This window comes from Rhinolophus sinicus, chromosome 8 (genome assembly GCF_057876585.1).
Source record: "Rhinolophus sinicus isolate RSI-liver-muscle chromosome 8, RSI-T2T, whole genome shotgun sequence".
Classification (NCBI taxonomy): Eukaryota; Metazoa; Chordata; class Mammalia; order Chiroptera; family Rhinolophidae; genus Rhinolophus; species Rhinolophus sinicus.
Window position 1 is genome coordinate 1,861,322 of NC_142508.1, and position 18,138 is coordinate 1,879,459.

At 52.2% G+C, this 18,138-nt stretch overlaps 1 long non-coding RNA gene across 1 annotated transcript in view; it reads left to right on the forward strand.

Moving 5' to 3' along the window:
- The first annotated feature begins 827 nt into the window (after positions 1-827).
- The window catches only part of LOC109453044 (uncharacterized), a 30,688-nt gene continuing 13,377 nt past the window's right edge, over positions 828-18,138 (forward strand). Inside the window, exons 1-2 of the long non-coding RNA XR_016021875.1 lie at positions 828-1,022; positions 8,319-17,639. This is a non-coding gene — a long non-coding RNA (uncharacterized LOC109453044). The remainder of the gene's footprint in view (positions 1,023-8,318; positions 17,640-18,138) is intronic.

Here is an 18,138-nt window from a genome sequence, read left to right on the forward strand (position 1 = left end):
TGTTGAGAGTTGTATGTCATTCCCGTGACCGTCCTGGGCTCCTGCGCTGCCACCTCCCTTTCCAGGTGGCACGTCACTCCCTCACCTGAAGGCTACAAGAACAATATTCCTTTGACTAAAAACGAGCTAGTGTGCTCGCTGCCAGCACACAGGTGACCAACACGGCAAGGACCTGCTGGGCCGGAGGGCGGAGCCCGCAGGGAGGCCCCTTTAGTGTGCAGGGCAGTGGTTCCTTTACCTGGAACCCTGGTTTCCTGACTCACTTCCTTCCCGCTCCACGGTCCTCCTTTTCTCCAAGAGGCCCTCTCTTCCCCCTGTGCTCTACTCCTCTCCCATCAGTAATTACCACCTGCAGTTGTAGTGCCTGATTTTACTAACTGTATTTCAGTTGTCTGACTTCCTCCGTGCACGCCACCCGAGCAAAGACGGCTTCATTGCTGGTGTCTCCAAGGTTCCTAGAAGGAGGCCCGGGGCACAGCGGCCAGCAATAGGCACACACAGAAAGAGGGAGGGCTGGCGTCCTTCACTGGGCCGACCTCAGCTGTCACTCAGTCAGAAGCCTGCCCTCTGACCCCTGGGCCCCTGGCAGGTGCTAAGTGCCCAACACACGCTTGTAAAATGCCCGAGAATCTGCCCCTAACATCTGCTGTTTGCTTTCAAGTTTTTCCAAAGAGAGCTGCCCAGAGGCCTTTGAAGTTGGGTTCTGGTCATCCGAGCCGCCACCTCCGGCTTTATAAGTTTATGTGCTTTCTTAACACTCATTATCAAGAGTGGCTTTTAAGTTTTGAGAGCACATGAGGCCTCTGACGCGACTAAATTTCTTTTAAGGCACCTGAGAAAGGCCCATACTGGCCCCTCCGCGGCCCTGAGACGCGCAGAGCTCACCTGGAACTTACAAAGCAAGAAAACAGCAGTTCTGCAACCTTTCTGTCAGACGCCAGAGACGCAAGCCGGCCCTTCCTCCAACGCCTCGCCCTGTAAAGGGAGCAAGGATTACACACTGCTGGAGGCCCGCAGAGGAAGTATGTGCAGCAGGGAGGGTCACCGGGAGCCCCCAGGATGCTCTCTGGATCAGCGATGCTTTTAGCAGTTTAGGAGTTGATGTGGAAAAAAATGGTGGTGTATCATGTTTCCCCCAAAATAAGACCTAGCTGGACCATCAGCTCTAATGCATCTTTTGGAGCAAAAATTAAGACCCAGTATTTATATTATATTATGTTATGTTATGTTATGTTATATTAATTATATTATATTATATTATATTATATTATATTATATTACATAAGACCAGGTCTTACATTACAGTAAAATAAGATGCATTAGAACTGATGGTCCAGATAGGTCTTATTTTCGGGGAAACATGGTACGTGGAAGGCAGATTGGTGCCGGATGTGGAGATGGGCTGAGGAAGTACATTCGGGGGGGTCAAAGGCTGTAGCTGCAGGAGAGAACACAGTAAATGTCAGAAAGTCCGCGTGGGTGAGTGCGTGGCAAGAGGCCTGAAGACAGCAGGCAATGTCTACGACGGCATGAATAGCCCACGGTTTGCTTAGCCGTTCACCCATCGGTGGACCTGGGAGGTTTTCGCCTCCTGGCTTGTACGAGCAATGCTGCCATGAATGTGAGTATCTCCTGAGACCCCGCTTTCAGTTCTTTTGTGCATATACCCGAAGTGGGATTCCTGATCACATGGCAGTTCTAGTTTTAATTTTTTGAGGAACATTAGTGAGTGAGATGTTGGGTTTGGGGCCCCTAAGCTGAGAGGTGAGGTGGGGGCCCGAGGGTGAGAAGTTGGGGTCAGCTATCAGTACACAGGTGGCTCTGATGAGGTCCACATCAGAGCTGGTGATTTCAGGGATGCGGTGGCTTGAGGGGGTGACGAGCCTGGGTGTGATCACGGAAGCCACACCTGCAGCAGCCAGAAGGCCACAGTCACGCATCGCTCAGGGTGGGGTGGAAACAGACACCGGAGAGCATTTGTCTCCTCCAAGTAGTGAGGTGTCTGTGTGCCCCAGAATGGATGTGTGCTGAGTGTGCGGTAGCCGCGTGGCATCGAACAAGCCACTTCTCTGTGCTCCCGTGTCCTTACCCACTTGTGGGTTAATTGTAACTGCCGTGCCCACCTCACCAAGCCGATGAGAGAGACGAAGGAGATATATCTAAAAAAGCTTCATGCCTGTACAGGTGCCATACTTAGGTGAGAGACGGACTCATGAATGATTGATGACTTGAGTTAAGAGGACGTGTGCAAAAGAATCCTGAGCAGTTGCCATGGGGAGAGCTCTCCCCCTATTTTCTATATTTTCCTAGACCCCTAGCATCACGCCTGCTTTTCTGTCTTTCTCCCCAGTATGGACCGAGAGAGAAGGGAAAAGGCGAAATTCTAAATCTTTAGCATTAGGTATGCATGCAAGTAAAGAAGAATTCTAACTAACAGCAGGGTGAAGAAGGTTCTCTCCTAATCAAGGAGCCTGGAAAAACCATGTCCACAGCTGGAACAGCACCTCTGCATTCAGGGAACTCCGTTTCTCCAAAGCCCCCTGTTCCACCTTGGCTTTCATTCCCAAGGTTACTTCATGGTTCAAAGTTAGTTCATGGTCCAAGATGGCTGCCAGAGCACCAGCCGTCAGGTCCATGTTCCAGCCAGAAGGAAGAAAAGGCAAGGAAGGTCATGTCTTTAAGAACAGTTAGTTTCGCAGGCCAAGGCTACTTTCTTTTCATGGTCCTGCACTTGGACGTAGCCACAAGTCACTGCACAAGAGGCTGGGAGAGGAGTCCATCCTACTCGTAGGTGACCACAGAGAGCTAACTCAGGCCTTCCCTTAGGAAGGAAGACCAGCTGAATGGACACCAGAGACTGTTGCCGAAAAGAGGCACTGGCGGAACGGCATCTTATACTGGTAGAAGGTGACTGCCATTTGGTGTTGCTTCAGATGCTTTTTAGAAACAAGGGCGATAGTCAACAGGGCAGTGATTGACGCTGAGCCTTAAAAGACTTAGCCTGCCTGAGGTCTGGTCTTTGCATTTTAATACCCAGCGGACCATAAACCCTCTTCTGATGTTTATGGTGGGCACGAGTCAGAATCCTGCTGGCTCAGCCAATGCCATTCCTCCAGTGACACCCTACAGAACGTTTCCGTGAGTGTGGTCTGCCACAGCTGGCTCACATCGGTCCCAATTCAACTGTGGTGCCAGTTTAATCATGAATCACATCCCTTTTGCTCTCCAAAGCATCCTGGTAGGAACAATGATGGGGGGTGGGTGGGGCGGGGTGGGAGGTCTCACTGAAAGCATAGATTTCTGGGCTCCATCTTAGACACTGTCATCATAACCTCGGGGTATAGAGTCCAGAATGCTGCATCTTAAACAAACAGGCACGAACGTTTGAGAACCAATGTGCCACGGCGACGTCTGCAGTAGGCGGACAGGACTACAGATCATACATATATTTTTACAACGAGAAGAAGTGAAGTCTCATGTTAAGAGCCACCACCCACATCTCCTGCCTTCTATTCTAGAATTTTCTCCTTGTAGCTAAGTTGCTGGAAAGCTTTAGACTTGAGCCCAGGTGGGTTGGGCTCAGTGCCCTCAAGTGGAGTTAAGATGCCCCCCTGCACAGCGACCGCGTGGGGTCGTTGCAAAATCAGGTGACGTATCACCTGCAGAAGTTCTTTGTCAAGTTAAAGTGTGTCCCGGGAGGCTCATGCTCCATGCTGACCATTTCGGTGTCTGAGGGCGGCTGTGTTTTTGCACATCTGACTTTTCTTTCACGCTCTAGTTTAGACAAGGACATAACTTAGGCATGCGGGTGGGTGTACAGTGGAGCTGCGTTTTGGTTTCATACGCATTTCTCTGATGAGTAAGAGGCTGAAAACCTGGTACAGGTCAAGGCCTATTCCTCCAGGCTAAGTGACAGGCCGGGAGGTCACCGAGGCTGAGAAACCAGTCTGCCCAACACCTGCCTTTCCTGGCCTCCTTTCTGGCTTGGACGTGCCCTCTAATTATCCACAATCTAACACCACCCAGATCCGTCCAGAAGTTCATGCTGACACACAATCCTGCCTTGCAGAGGCCCTGCCGGGGCTTTTATTTTGTGCACTGGCTTTGGGGCTCTGTCTGCAGGCCAGAAGCCAGCCCCGCTTGCCTGCCGAGTGGACTCCTTGCTACCATCTCATATTTTCTTGGTCATGGGAGGAGCATAAATATCACTGGGGATTCAAGTCACTGAATGTAACCAGCAGTGACATTCCTGAGACGGTTTCCACAGCAGAAGCCAACAGATTTGGATCTGTGTAGTGCAGTCAACAGCTACTCGAAGGAAGCTGTCTTTTTCCCATTTGGTGACATGTCAGGGAAGTGTTTGGTTGACAGGCTGAAACATTGAGTCGGAAATAACTTTGCTAGATAGCCGCAAAGTCCTTCTTCCTGGGATATCCGGGATAAGTCTCTAGGTTACACCCCTGGAATGCTTTTTATCAGGCCCATCTCTTTGCACTGGACCGATTTCAGAATCTGTGCTCATTCAGACACTGACTGACCTGAAGTTGACGTTGTCACGTCTGATGACATAAGAATCGCCAGGCGAATATCTAAATCATCCGGCAGACAATGGGTATTCCAGTCCGTTCCAAGCAAGTTTTCAATCTCCCCGTGGAATGTGACTTCATTAGAGGCCCCTCAATCACTTGACCTCTCAGAGCTGTTTCCTCACCTGTCAGCTGGGAGGCCGGTCACTCAAGGGTGTGGTCAGAACTGAACTGCACAAAGGAGCCATAATAAGTGTTTACAGCTACGGCTCTGCTCAGTGCCGCCACCCGGAATTCAGTTTGTCTGCTCTGGGGATGCAGGGAAGGGCATCTCTCATTTCTGCCATCACCAGTAATAATGGCGTTCGTGTGCTGAGTTGATAGAAAACTGGCAGGAAACTAATGGATGCCCAGGGTGGGAATGAACACGCAACCGCAAGCAGTTGGCACTGGGGCCGAGCGTGGCCCCCTGTCCTCGCCGACAGCCCCTCTGCCTCAGGGACGGGCCCTTAAGAGAGCCAGGGGCTGTGTGGCTTTCCTTCTGTGGTCTTAACGATGACCCCCGCACACTGAATTATCTTGCTGTAGTTCAGAAGTCCAACACAGGCCTTCCTGGGCTAAAATCAAGGTGTCGGCAGTGCTGGCTCCTTCTGGGGACCCTAGTGGATCATCTGTGTCCTGGCCTTTTCCAGCTCAGATGCGCCCACATTCTTCGGCTCATGGCCCCTGTGTCTTTAAAGCCAGCGACAGCATCTCCTGGCCCTGCTTCTGTCACCACGTGCTCCTCTGCCTCCTCCTTCTGCTACTTTTAAGGCCTCTTGTGATTCTCCCTCCTTAAGGTCATCTGAGCAGCTCCCAGAGTCCCATCTGCATAGTTCCCCTTTCCCAGTGACCGGAGGTGTTCAGGTTCCCGCAATCCAGAGGTGGCTGGAGGTCACTATTCCACCGACCCCAGGAGGCAGGCTGTAGTGAGGCCGGTCGGGTTTCTGCGGGTCGGACGAGAGCAGCCCGTGGCCAGCCAGGAATGGCCGCCTGGGTCCTTCACTTGGAGGCGGTGGCCAAGCACTTCATTCCCTTCTGTTGAAACATCCAAACCCGTGGAAAATTTTTATCAGTTTATTTGAGCCAAACTGGTGACAATTGCTGGGAAGCAAAATCTCAATGAATTGAGGAAATGCTCTGGAGAATGGCAGTTTTGCAGTTTATCTTATATATTAGAATCAAAGGAGGAGACGGAAGAAGGGTTACATGAAGTTCGTGGGTGGTAGATTAAGGGGGTGGGAGGAAACGAAGCAGGGAAAGCTCTGGGATTGGATGTAAAGTAAAATGGAGAGACACATGCTTCTTGTACATTGGTGGGTACAGGGTAGTTAATACTTAACATTACAGCACATAGAGATGGTATTTGGGGAACGAGGTAACAATGAGGGGTTCTGTGGTCTTGTGTTCTGGTGCAGCAGGTGTGCCCTGACGGGTCCGGAAAAAGGGATGACTCTGACATTCCAAGGGTATGTTATCTCAGATGCAAAAAGACAATAGACAGGCTCAAGCTCCCTTCAGGTAAAGACTGACCTTTGTCAAGGAAGCGACAAGCCTAGGACATGACTTCCGCCATGACCCACTTTCAGTTAGGAATTTGTATGTTCAGACCATCCTGTGTGGTTCGTTTCAATCTCTGAGTTTGTAGGGCCTGCCATGCTGGCCTCCCCTGAGCTTGTCAGGTTTAATATGTGGCCCCTTTTTCATCCACACTCTGTAGATGTCCCCTGTGACTGGCCTAGTATTCCATGCTCTGGAGGGAATGCCATGCTTGGAGCGGACGAGGACAATTTACCTCTGCTTCGGCCCTTGTCTGAGCCTACAACCCCAGTCTCAGTGATGGATGCCCCAGGCCACGGTGCTGTTCCCTCAGAAGACTGACCAAAGCCTGGGGCACTGTCTTCCAGCAGCATCTCACGATAAGTGTCTGAATCCCTTGGTGTGTAGTCGACCAGCACCCTGCTCCTGGCTGCCTGCCCCAGCCCTGCAGAATCAGGGTCTCCGGCTGGTGGGGATCTTCCCCTGTGATTCTCATGTATGACGGAGCTTAAGAACCACCAGCGTGTGGACGGGGCCATGCCTGGCCCGTTAGCATGGCCAACAGTGAGCGGAGGAAACCTCGGAGGCCGTGTTGGCCCAGGTCTGCCCATGTCCTTCAAAATTCATGTCTGGACATGCTGTCATCTCTACTTCTTCTGGCACAATGTTGAACTGGCATGATGGTGACATCTCCTAAATGCCTGAACCTTGGATTAAGGTTAATATGGAACCAATTTAAGAAACAAGGGAGTATGGGAATCCACGGTGTTGCAAAAAAATCACAGACCCTCAGTGTGGTTTTGCTAATGAGGGTCGGGGGGGGGACGAGTTATTCTTGGAGCCATGAAAGGATGGACTCTATTCAAGTAGTCCTTCCTCCTACACAAATATCTTCGCAGAGTTTACGTGTTTTATTTGTTGACATGAATGTTCTCACCTTTCTTACTTAAGATGCACGGGCATTTCCCATGTCCATAAAAATCTGTCCTCAGCATAATTCATAACAGCACAGCAGACCATCATATGGTGTGTCATATCTGACCTTAACTTGCCCCGTTTGTTGGGTCTGTACGTAAAATCACACATTCTTCTTGACCAAGGCTTTGCGTACGTAAGCACACATCCTACCCTCAACCCTAACCCTTACCTTGACCCTGAACCAACCCTCATGGAACTGATGCTGAGTTAGCTAACAGGCACCATTTTGTCTATGAGGAATGTTCTAGACTGACATTGTTCAGGATTGTGTCATGGAGTGGGGTCAGGTAATCAGGATTTAACTGTTTTTATGAGACCCATGACGTGGAGCCCCACAAAGGATTCCTGTGAGTAAATGATGGACAGACCGCGTGTGGGTGGCTGGCGTTACTCAGCTTGTTGGTTGGACAACACGCCCACATCCAAATGCAACATGAGGTACTCAGGGCAGGAGGTGAAGCGAGCCTCCATCCTGGGGAGACGGCGCCGTGGGATCTGAGAGCTGCATGGCAGATGGTTTGGGGCGGGATGGACAAGCTTCTGTAAAGGGCCACTCAGCACTTTAGGCTTTTCTCTGCTTTTCCGTCAGTACCGGAGCAGAGCCTCTGAGCCACCTGGAGCCCTGGGGCTCAGCCCAGCTTCCCCTCCGACGGAAAACCAGTCGTCCACCTGGAGTGGTTGGTGCTCCCTGTTTTCGTTACTATTATTATTTTTTGTAAATCTGAGATATAATTGACATATAACATTGTGTTAGTTTCCGGTGGGTAGCATAACAATTCCATTACGTGGCTATATTATGAGATGCCCACCCCATGTCCGGGTCGTGTAGCCCAGCGTCCTCCTCGTCCACGCCGTGAGTGGACCACCCAGGCTGGGACTCGGCCCTTCTCACTGCCCCCTGGAGTGTCCCTGCTGGGGGAGGCCGTCCCCACTCAGAAACCCTGTACCCGCCACCCCCCACCCAGTGGAGGTTCAGTAGGAAGATGCCGTTAGTCTGGTTTGTTTTGTGGCCTATAAATATTGACTGGTCCTTCTGTGTCAGAAACTTCAAAAAAAATAAAAAGGAAATGCATAACACTTTTCTATTAAAAAACAAAAAAGCCACAGCAGAATACAGGGTAGGCCCCTCTGCCAGTGCCTTCAGTTTATTGCCTCAGAAAAGAAAGTCGGGTCTCTCACTGGATTAAGACAGAAGATAGTGTCTCATTGAACATGAAAGGATTTATTTCTCTGTAGGTCGTATGTATACGTGGACCACTTGGGAAAGGCACCCAGAAAATGCAGTGACAGGAAGTCCCTCCCAGCCAGCCAGCCGTGCCATCCCCAGCGGCACTCTGCTCCGGATTTCCGGAACGTTCTTCTGGAGGTGGAATGAGGTCGTCCCAACATTTTTCAGGTACTGTTTATTCATGGCCACGCTTGATGCCCGCTAGGCTTATTTCTGCCAGGCCTTCTAAGGCTGTTCCGGAACAGCTAGGAGTCAGTCAGGCCTGAGCTTTGATCCGACTGCTTAATTGCCTTTACTAATCAGCAGAGCCCGAGCAGGTAAAAATAGCCTCCAGGGTGGAAGGGTGCGTGAGGCCCCTGCCGCAGGGTGGGGGGCTCCCGGACCCCTAGTGGCAGCCTGAACGCATCGCGCTAATTAAATAAACCAACCTTAACTGCTAGAGCTGGGCAAACATCTTGACAGCCAGGTTTTCGATTATTTACTTAGAGAGGAGCAGAAAGAAAGTGGGAAGGCACTTCCTGGGAAAGGTTTCAAGTTGTTTACCCAAGTGCTCCGTCCCTAAGCAGAGCGAAAAGGCTCCCTCTCGCCTCTCCTCCCCTCTCTCTCTCTGCCTCCTTCCCGCCCTCTCCCTTTCCCCTGCACCTCCCCTTTCTCAGTTTTCTCTTAAAATGAAACTTCTGAATGAATGACTTTTGTTTTGGAGTATTGTGGTGCCTTCTCCTGAGTTTGGAATATTCTCCTGGTCGCCCATCCATGTCCTGTGAAGCCTGGCTGGACGCTCACCCTCCTTCAGGAAGGCTTCCAGGATTGTCACATACCTTTCAGATGGATGTGTCATCATTTCCCCCAGTCCTCATGGTCAGTCTGTTGAATTATACTGACAGAGAAATCCCTTTATAATGCATTAGATGCGTCATCTGTGTGTCTCTCCCAATAGACTGTGTGTTATATCAGGTCTGAAATGTTGTCTTCTGTTTCTTTCCTGTTTCCCCAAACTGAGCTCATGTCACCGGTCAGCTACCTTGATATCCAGGTGAAATGATGCCGTCATCTTGCAGCCCCTCAAACTTGAAACCTGCCAGCTAGAAACCCCGAGTCACCTCTCGCTCGGATAACGAGGCCTCTGTCCCCGACATCAAGTCAGGCCCCAAACACTGGAGGTCCAGCCATCCTGCTCCCGCCACACTGACCTTGGTCTGACGGCCTGTGTCCCGAGCACTGGGCTGGCCCGTGACCGACACTGAGAAACGCTGCTCAGACGGTGCTTTCCTCTGACGTCTGGCATGGGATCCTGCCCCTCAAGGACCTCTGTGAGAGCGCTGACCACTCTGAGAACCAGCGCCTGCCCACGCCATCCTTGGAGCATTTGCCCTGTGCCGACGCGCACTGGGGGCTCTCCCCAACCCACAGTGGGTTTGCCAGTCTTTTGGCTGCTCCATCCAGACTGTGCCCGTCCCTCGGAGGCATTCCAGAGCCTGGCTTCCTTTGCAGGTTCTGAACTCTCTGAGGTCCTCGAGGGCCTCCCTGTAAATAGCTGAATGTGCTAAGGAGGCTGAGAGAGACACGGAGATTAGGGCAAGGGCAGAAACTCTCATCCGGGCCTTGAGGTCCTGCTCCCCATGGAGGAGGAAGAAATGCCTCCAAGTGTCCGAGTTCAGCAGGAGAGCTCGAAGACAGACATTTTACCAACATCCAGCAAAGCTCGTTGGAAACAGGAACTAACCGTACAACCAAAGGGACTAACGCAAGTAACGGAACACGCCTCGACCACAGCCCTTCACCTACACATGGAAAACTGCACACAGGCCTTGGACTCGACTTGTCGGTGTGTTTGCACTGTGGTCATTGGGCAGCAGTCTGAAACTGTCCTGGGCGCTGCAGGATGGAGCACTCCGAAATGTTTGCTGTGGCCGTCGGAAGCCAGGACTCTCGCGCTCGGGGAAAGGAGAGACCCTGCTTTATTTTGCATTCATTCCATGACACTTAGTCTTCTCACCTGCTGTGTAATGTGCTCATGTATCACGTTCACCGTCCGTCTGTGCCCGCCTCTCGGGGCAGGGAGCCCTGCCTCCTCGGCGCACGAGGACTCCGTGATGAAACACAGACGGAGGGGGTAGGTGAGATTTTGTGCACGTAATGAAGAGCCATGTGTGGCAGAGTGTGGAGTGGGGCCAGATCCTGGAGGGGACTGATAGCAAGATTGAAAACACTTGGATCTCAGCCTGGAGGCAATGAGACACCCCTGTGAGTTGCAAATGGGCAGCGATGGGCATGAAGATGGTGCGTCAGAGGGTGGATCTGGGGTCTGTCTATGGGGGACCTGAGGTAGAGGGTCAGGTTAGGAGGCTTGGTAATCGTGGAACTTGTTACAAGTGACAGGAACCCAGCTCAAACGCGTCTAAGCAATAAAGGCAGTGAAATGTCCAGGGGCGTCTTTGGCTTCGGGTGTGGCTGTGCCCAGGGCACGCTCACATGGCAGCAGGATAGACGGGGATGCATGGAAGCGAGTGGGCATGTGCAAGGCCTCTTGAGGCCCATGGTTGGACAGTACTAGATTGCGGTCACTTCTGCCACATTCTATTGGCCAAGGCAAACCGCAAGACCAGCCCGGTCCGGGTGGGGAGCAGACACCCCTGTGAGGGAGCAGCAGCAATGCCCATCGCACAGGTGAGCACAGAGGGCAGAGCAGTGGGGGGGTCGTTGTGGCTACCAGGTGTGCGGCCTTGGGTCTGGGTGCTGTGGTCACAGAGGCACGAGCCGCCCCTCTCATCTCCTGCAGTTTCTTCCTCCAGCCTCACTTGGGGAAGAAAGCAGCTTTCTGAGCTCCATCGTTAAGGCTGGGTACACGTCGGCACAACGCAGGTGTGGTCTGCTTTCTTCTGAGGTCCACCGGAGAGTCCGGCCCGCCTCCAGAAAGCTCTCTCTGTCCTTACCAGGGGCGTCACGGACACCCTGAATTCCACCATCACAAAGCAGGGGGAGCATCCTCGTTCACAGAGACCTGTCCCATTAATCAGCTAATTCAGAAAGTGAGCTGGTCATTTGCACAAAGGACACGTGAGAGGGGCAAGTTGCTGGGGAAAGAAATGGATTCGCCTGCTGTTTTGCGTCTTTTCCCAAGGAGGTGAGGACAAGCTTGCTTCACCCACAAGAAAAATCCTTGGAGGTTTTCAAGAAAGGGAGACTTTCACAGTATTTCTCGTAGCAAGTGCCTCAGAGTGACTGGGTCTTTAAAGAGGTGATTAAGGTAGAACGAGGTCATGTGGGGGGCCCTGACCTAGTAGGACAGGTGTCCTCATAAGAGGAGATGAGGACACAGCCAGGCAGAGGGACGACCACGTGAGGACACAGGGAGGAGACGCCCGTCTATACGCCAACGAGAGAGGCCTCAGGGGGACCCAGCCCTGGGACACCTGCGTCTGGGGCTTCCATCTCCAGGACTGGGAGGAAGTAAATGTCTGTTGTTTAAGCCTCCAGTTTGTAGTATTTCTCTCTGCCTCTCTCTCCCTCCCTCCCTCTCTCTCCTCTCTCCCCCTCTCTCCCACTCACCCCCTACATATTTGGAAGTAGTTCCATCAGTGACTACAAACCCCTGGGCCAGGACACCAAAGACTGCTATTAAAATGAAATGTGGTTTGAGAGGACTCGGACTAGTGAGCATCAGTAACTAATAATCTGGCATCTGAAACAGCGCCCTCCAGAGGGCAAGAGCCTCCACTCTGGAGCCAGGCTGCCTGGATTGGACTGGGTCCTGACTCTGCCCCTCCCAGCTGTGTGACCACGGGGCAGGTGTCTTAACCTCTCTGTGCTCCCTCTGTAAACAAGGGGTGGTCACAGTGCTTACCTGAAGTGAGTTAATATTTGCAAAGCGCTTAAAACAGCATCTGGAAAATGGAAAGCACAGTGTGTTTGCTGTTCTCTAGCTCACCTGAGAATCTCAGGTGACAGGCGATCAGAACACAGAATGTTGGTTTATGGGCAAGGGGGCCGAGCCAGGATCCTGACACAAACCTTCAGTCTCAGGACCTGTCCGCTCTCTTAGAAGGACCCACAGAGCACTCGTGTGGGTTGGACCTACTGTGCTTACCGTATGGGGCATTACCAGCTAGGTATCTACCGTATTCGAAAATGAAACTAAGAACACTTAACGATACTTATTACTTCATTTAAAAATAACAATAATCAACCCTTTATATTTAAACAGAAGTATTTGATGACAAACAGCTGTGTTGACGTGTTTGCAAAGCTCTCTTCTGAATAGAAGGTGCTGGGTTTTGACCATGTCCCTTGAGTACCTCGTGGCAGCGGTGTGTGTGGAGCCTGCGCTGGGCTGGGCTTTCCTACAGACTCAAGTCCTGAGCAGGGACGCGGTTGCTCAGGGGTGAAGACCAAACGCTGCGAGAGCCACCCGCTGACGTCAGACCCCTGGACGCAACCCAGCCCTCCAGGAGCCCCAGTCTCACACGGACCAGTCCTTCAGTGGCCAGGAGATGTCACTGTTGCCTCTTCTGCAGGGCCAGGGCCAGGCAGGCCACAGGGGCTGAGAGCTTAGACCAGGAGCTCAGAGCAGCTGCCGGGGGACTGTTGTTTCATTGCCTGTGCGACAGCCAGGGCTCTGCAGATTACAGAACCTATAGGAGATACGAACATATTTATGTGCATTGCAAGGAACTGGCTCACGTGGTTAGGGAGGCTGGCAGTCCCACTATCTAGCTGCCTGCCCTCTGCGAGCCGCAGACCCGGGAGCTGCAGAGCCGGGAGAGCCGCTGGGAAGATCCAGTCGCGTGCAGGAGGAGGACGTTCCAGCTCCCAAACGGCCCTGAGCGACTCCCCCACCCACTTCTGTTCTCCTGGGCCTCTAAGGGAAGAGGGGAGACCCACCCCCTGGGGACAGCATCTGCTTGGCTCACTCTACTGATTCAAATGCTGCCCTCACCTGGAGACACCCTGCCAGACGCGCCTGGAATAACGTGGAGCCAGGCTGTGGTCACACGTGGTGACGGCTGCCCAGGTGGACCCCTCCCTGGGCTCAGGACAGAGTGATAGCAATGCTAAGAAGACACTGCCATGGGGGGGAGGGGGGCGGAGACTGGGCCCTGTGCCCACCGCTGTCCCCAGCGTAGGCGGCTGAGGGCGTCGGACTGGCTGACCTTCCAGCTCTCCTGTGGCCACAGCACCTTCCTGGTCACGGGCGTTGGGTCCTCGTGGCCGACAGCATTGCTGGGACCTGCCACCCCCCCGCAGGCCCCACCCAGGGAACAGCACCCTCCTTTCCTTTGTCCCGGTTTTAAAGCCAGCTGGTTGTTTTCATGGCTTTCCCCACACAGTTGCTTCCAAGCAGTTCTGGCTGACGTCAGTACAAACTTTTTTTGCGGTCTGTCCAGGTGGAGAAATGTTTCATTTTCCAGGTTTTAGCACTTACCAACCTGAGGCAACTGCTGTACTGTCCTCCTAATTATACAAGGAGGGAGGCATTACAGCCAGGAAGGGACCTGGGCACCTGTTACAGGAGGAAGGGACCTGGGCACCCGTCACAGCAAGGAAGGAAGGGACCTGGGCACCACAGGACACTAGGCCCAAGGTGGAGGGACGGAACTGTGAGGACCCTTTCCAAGCCTGCGGCCATGAGTCACTCCCCCAACCAGACCCACTGCCTCCTCAGCTGCTTGACTAAGCAGGTAGCCATGTCCGTGGACGTGGACACCAAGCTTTCTCAACCTAAGAGGTAAATATCGATGGAACCCAGACACCACGTCAGCATTAACCTCAAGGGACAGACAGTACGGACTGAGAGTGAAGTTGGATTACGTGTGCTTAGACACATGTACAAATCCCAATGCCTGCATCAGGCAGCCTGGCCCTTTCGGGGACATCTGACACCGGAAGACGTGGTGACATTAGATTTCTAGATGCACCCAAATTGAGTGCTGTCAAGAAGTTGTAAGTCACCAAGGAGAGCATTAGCATAAACCGTCGGTCCGAATCGGAACGCTGCAGTTAATAACTGGCACAGAACAAACCAGGAAAGCAGAGCTCACCTGGGAGAAAATGACCTTCCATCCAGAAATGCACCGAGCACGTTCGTGCCAGCCTGGTCTTGTCATAACAACTGCTTGTGTGTGCTCGTCTCCGTGCAGTGTGCAGAGCCTGGTCCCAACCTTCACTGCTGCTGTGACAGCACCCTCAGGCTTGGGGCACCGCTCTGCCATGTGTCACCCGCCCTCCAGGGCAATCTTCCCCACTGGGACGAAAGCAGTTTTGATCGTTTGCTTAGAAAGAGAAGCTGCAGCAGGTATCCTGAGGCTTCAGAAAAGATTATCAGGGAAAAGAAGCCAAAAGTTACAGGTGGACAACTCTATCCATGAACTTCACCCGCTGTGATTTGGGAAACGGTTGACATCATTCAGCTTTGAAGGGACGGCCCCTCGCTGTGCCCCCGCGCCCCTGGGAGTGTATGTGCCAAACCGCCTCTGTTCCCCCCTTCATGGGCAGGTAGGCTCTGACCGCGAGGTCACAGACAGTAAGTACCCTGCTCTGAGCCGAGCACGTTTCTGCCAGAGCCGTGAATCCCCACCTGGCTGCAGACGGTCAGGCCTGCCGATGCCGCCACTCACCCCAGGGCCTCACATGTGTCGTCTCGTTGGCTCTTCACCTCTGAGGGCAGAATGCTCCACAGCTTGCTCACAGACCAGAGAATGTGGGCTCACGCAGACGTGGGGAGAAGAGCGAATGGCCCCCTATCTCACCTCCCTGACCCCCTCGTTACAGGCGTGCAGAAAAGCCTTCCACACATTCTGCGAACACACGTGTGCGTGGGGCCTGGGCCACCACCAGAAATGACGTCTAACTGCTGTAATCGCAGTGTCCCCTTGGCAACCTCGTCACCGTGGTAACTGGTGATGGGTCCTAGTTAGTTACGATACAGTGGACCTTAGAGGGCATGGGGTCCTACCCCTGCATTTCAGAGGGGAGCAGAGGCCAACAGAAGTTGTCACCTCACTGATCACGGTCAACAGTGACCATGGATGCTGATGACAGCGTGGGCAGCTGGTGCTGCCTGAGTCCTCAGAGCAGCAGGGGCACCCCTCTCGCTACTCCTGTTATGTGGGTGAAAGTGACCCATAACAGAAGCCCAAGGGGCTAGGGAATGATGCAATCTGATTTATATTTTTAAAAAAAATCATTCTGGGGGCTGGGGGACCCATGGGAAACAGGGAGAACGGTTAGGAAGCCCCGTTAGGGACCAGGCCAGAGGTCTGGCGCTAGGACTAGGGTCCTGGTGGTGGAGGTGGGGAAATGGGTTGTTTTTGAAATTAGCACCCAGGACTGGCTATGCCTTAGATATGGGGCAAGAAGGAAAGAGGACAAAATAATGTGAGGGTTTGGTCGGAGCCATCAGTTCAGAGGTGGTGCTTCTGTAAACAGGGCTGTGCAAAATACTCAGCTCATCTCTCCCAGAGACAGGGCCAGCCCAGGTCTGCATCTACCGCCACACCCCATCCATCGTCCCCATTGGGGGGAAGACTTAAAATGGTGGCGTCAGCTGGTGGCGTCAGCCCGGTGGCGGTGGCGTGGGCTTGTATCCCAGTCCCACCCATTCCTGCAGCTGGGAGACCTGTGTGAGTCATAAGACCTCTTTGGGCCTGGTTGCCTCACTTAGAAAAGTGGAGGTAAATACGACAGTGCTCACAGCTGCTATTATGGGCTTCCTGCAGGCGCAGTGAGATGACAGCACGTGGGGAGCATGTCACACGGAGCCCAGGGGTGGTAGTGCTCTTGTCATTTCTTGTTTTGTGTGTTTGAGTTTTCTCACTTTTTCTTTGACTAGGAATTAACCAGCTTTTTGATTTACTCATAATGTCAGCTGTTATTCTATTTTAGAACATTTTTTCTGTCATCTTTATTGCTTTTTTCTGCTTTACTTCACTTTAGCATATTGTTCCAACTTTTTGAGTGAAATGATAAAATAATTTAATTTCTTTTTTTACTGATGAAAATATTTAAGCCTGTGAGCATGCTTTATGTGTGGTCCATAAATTTGATCTAACATTTTCACCATTTTATTGTTTCCTAGAAATTCTGGGATTTTACTTTGCATTTCCCTCTGACTCAGAAGTGGGTTAACAGGGAATTGTAAAGTTTTCAGGCGCAGGCCTGTTTTGGTTTTGTGTTTTTTATCAGTCTCTGATTTTATTACACTATTATTAGAAACAATTTTCTACATTGTTTCTCCTTTTTGAAAGTAACTGAAGTAATTTTGTGGGTTATAACTTGCTACGGAAACTTTGCTCAGCTGATGGCAAAGCTCTGGCCACGTCAGGACACAGGACAGCGTTCTTAGCTACCGAGTCGTCTCTCTGTTGACAGCTGTCACTTACCTAAGCTGGCTATTCCCACCTGGGCTGCAATTATTCAGCCTGTGATAAGCCCGCCTTGTGGGTTCTGGCAGCTTCCACACTCAGCTGTTGCCTGACCGGCCAGTTTACTCCTAAATCTCTGATGCTAAGTGTGCGGCCTGGAGGTTAATTGAGGTCTGGACATAGAGTCTGCCCACATGGGTGTGTGATTAAATGTGTTAATAACAGGGAAAGCACCTACTCCTGGCTTTCTCAACCTCACGCTGTGGACGCTTGGGGCCCAGCAGCTCTTTGTGGGGGGTTGGTCGGACCCCTGGAGGGTTTAGCAGCTCCTTGGTCTCCATCCACCAGAGGCCAGCAGTGCCCTCCCTCCCCCAGGTGTGACAACCTAGAATGTCCCCCGGGGGGCCTGAGCCACTGGCCCAGGGTTAGAGCCAACTGTGGAGCCGTCCTGTTGTTAAACCACTGTTGTCCTGTTGGGCTTGTGATCTTGTTCTCCGCCTCCTGCTATTAATATCGTTACAATGTTTCCATGCTTTCCACCAGGCCATCCTGACTCAGCAAACATCTTGCTAAAGCCACCTGGTCTATGTCCGCTGACCCCCGCGGGCAGGGAGATGAAGGCAGCCGTCTTGCTTCATCCCGCAGGCCCGGTGGGCAGGCGGGGAGCTCAGAGAAGACACTGTGTGAGCCGCGCTGCCACAGAAGGCGCTGTCCAGACGCCAGTGCTGTTTCTGAGACCTGGGCAGTGAAGGATGGATTCAGCAGCAGACAAACCGCTCGGCTTGTGCAACTCTGGCCTCTGGGTCCTATTTGTTTCTCCAGGAAAAAGAACAAAGCAAAACAAATGGGAGAGACGCACCCCAAACCGTTTCCAGCTGGGAACAACCAGGGCAAACCGGCCAAGCTCTTTGCAGCTGGGCTCCTGACCCTTAAGCCCCGGCTTCCCGGCGCTGCTGAGGAACAAGTCAGGTAAACTGGGCACTTGCTAACTGGTGAAGCTCTGAGCAGAGGTGAGCTACTGTGTGCACAGGTGCTCAGCTCTGGCTCTGGACCTCATTCCCCAAAAGGACCCCAGACTTCCTGACAGTGACAACATGTCTACGGTCAGGACAGCTTCCGGAGAGTACGTACCATGTTCCCCTGAAAGTGAGACCCGGCCGGACCATCAGCTCTACTGCGTCTTTTGGAGCAAAAATTAATATAAAACTTGGTAATATAATATAATATAATATAATATAATATAATATAATATAAGACTCGGTCTTACAGTAAAATAAGACCTGGTCTTATAACCCATCTTATATTACATTATATAAGAGCCAGTCTTACATAAGAGCCGGTCTTATAGTAAAATAAAACTGGGTCTTACATTAATTCTAGTTCCAAAAGACGCATTAGAGCTGACGGTCTGGCTCGGTCTTATTTTCAGGGAAACTGGGTAAGTCGGAGGCTGGTTAATATGAGTTCT